Genomic DNA, 2,429 nt, shown 5'->3' on the forward strand with positions numbered 1-2,429 from the left:
TGCTCTGGTTCTCTAGAAACATTAGATTAGAGGGAAGAAGTGAGCTCAGGCGGGGCTGCTGTCAGCTCCCTGGAGAGTCAGAGAGAAGGGGGCCTTAGGGACAGGTTCAGGGGGTTAGCCCTTGGACCTACCACTGCTCATTTCTCTGCTGGTTGCAAGTGGGGACCCTTAGAGTTTGGGAGGTGCATGCCTGTGAGGGCAGAAGAGGGGAAGGGAAAAGTGTAGGCATACCTCCATGTCTGATAGTAGCCTTTCACATTCTTCTCGTGATTCCCACCACTGCAGTGTGCCTTTCTCACAGATGGAGAGTCAGGGGCAGTAGCCCCAATAAAACTTGGGCAGGCCTTTGGCCACTTCATTGCTTTCAAGTTTTAAAAAATTTTGAAATAATTTCAGACTTTCCCTCGCGCCCTTCTCCCAGCTTCCCCTCCCGTTAACACTTTTCATAACAATAGAATTCCTGAAACCAGAAAGCTAATATTGACTGAGTACTGTTAACAAACCTGTGGATTATATTCGCATTGCCCTGGTTTCTCAGCTAATCCTCTTTTTTCTGTCCCAGGATCAAATTGGGGATCCCATTTTGCATTTAGTTTGCCTTGTCTTCTTCCATTGGTGACAGTTTCTTAGTCTTTCCTTGTCCTCATGACCTTGACAATTTTTAACAGTCATAGTTGGGTATTTTATGGGATGTCCCTCAATGTGAGCATGTCCGTGTTATCATTCTGGGGAGGATAACACAGAAATGATTTGCTTTCTCAGCCCATCATATGGGTCACCTGTTATTAACACTGGTCATTCGGTTAATTTGGTGTTTACCTAATGTCTGCAGGTAAAGTTACTATTTCCCTCCTTTTAATTGACAAGTGTTTAGGGAGCTGCTTTAAGGCTGTGCAAGTATCCTGCTTTTCCTTAAACTTCCACCTGCTTGCAGCCAGGACTAGCTGCATAATTTGTGGGGCTCATAGCAAAACGAAAATGCAGGGCCCCTTTTCCAGGAATTAAGAATTACAAGGTAGTGGTGCTACCTTGAGTAGGGGTTAAAGTCATTCTTGAGAGGAACGTCTCTGTCCAAAGAGAAAATGAGTTTAGCTCTGAGAAGTGAACTTGTAGACAAAACAAAGAGGAAAAAAAGAAGAGAACTCTCTGAAGAACAGAAACAAGAAATTAAAGATGCTTTTGAACTAATTGACATGGATAAAGATGAAGCAATAGTTGATCATGAATTAAAGGTGACAATGAGAGCCTTGGGGTTTGATGTAAAAAAAGCTGATGTACTGAAGATTCTTAAAGATTATGACAGAGAAGCCACAGGGAAAATCACCTTTGAAGATTTTAACAAAGTTGTGAGAGACTGGATATTGGAAAGATATCCACATGAAGAAATATTGAAGGCATTTAAACTATTTGATGATGATGATTCAGGTAAAATAAGCCTGAGGAATTTGCGATGCGTTGCCAGAGAATTGGGTGAAAACATGAGTGATGAAGAACGATAGAAGAATTTGATAAAGATGGTGATGGAGAAATAAATCAAGAGGAGTTCATTGCTATTATGACTGGTGACATTTAAAGAATTACAAGGAAAAACACCAAGAACGTTGCAGTTATCATCTTATATTCTATTTTTGTGCTTGGAGGCATGTAAAAACACACACCCCCAACTTAGTTTTTGTTTCTAAATGGACCAAAAGTAAGCATCTTATGTATTCACTAGAGACCTGGTGCATGAAAATTCATGCACTGGAGTGGGGGTCCCTCAGCCCAGCCTGCCCCCTCTCACAGTCCGAGAGCCCTCAGGGGCGGCAGGTGACCTGGTGATCAGGGGAAGGTGACACCCCATCACTCCTCTGCTGCTGCCACTGCTGGCAGCGCAAGCCTCGGCCAGCCCTGGTTACCTGAGCCTCGGGTGGCCCTGGGTGGCTGGGCAGCCGCCATCTGAGGCTTGCCTGTGCCTCAGGCCAGCCCTGGGAGGCTGGGGGCTGAAAGGACTGGGGGACTCTGGAAGCAGGCACACAGAGTGGCTGGGCCCGCCTCGGGGCAGGCCCGGCCTTGCTGCATGCCTGCTGCCTTGGCGGGGCTGAGGGGACTGGGCGCCGCTACCTTGTGGCTGTGGGCGCTGCCATCTTTGAGGGTGGGGCAGTCAATTAGCATATTCCCTCCTTATTGGCTATGGGTGCTGCCTTCTTTGCGACGGCACGAGGTTCAATTAACATATTCCCTCTTTATTAGATAGGATATTTTACTACTGTTGTTTCTTTGTATGAAAAAGTATTGTTAGCACTCTAATAGCTCATAGCTTTGTAATTATAATATAGCTTTATATATATACTAGAGGCCCAGCACGCGATTGAAATTGCATGAAGAGGCACCTCGCCTCCCTCCGTACGAGGAGGCACTCTGAGGGGGCCCGGATCCACACCTGACTC

At 46.0% G+C, this 2,429-nt stretch overlaps 1 pseudogene; it reads left to right on the forward strand.

The window, feature by feature from the left end:
* Positions 1–1,059: 1,059 nt before the first annotated feature.
* Positions 1,060–1,645, forward strand: LOC103303236 (centrin-3-like; annotated as a pseudogene).
* Positions 1,646–2,429: the final 784 nt, after the last annotated feature.

The sequence above is a fragment of the Eptesicus fuscus genome, chromosome 16 (assembly GCF_027574615.1).
Source record: "Eptesicus fuscus isolate TK198812 chromosome 16, DD_ASM_mEF_20220401, whole genome shotgun sequence".
Taxonomy (NCBI): domain Eukaryota; kingdom Metazoa; phylum Chordata; class Mammalia; order Chiroptera; family Vespertilionidae; genus Eptesicus; species Eptesicus fuscus.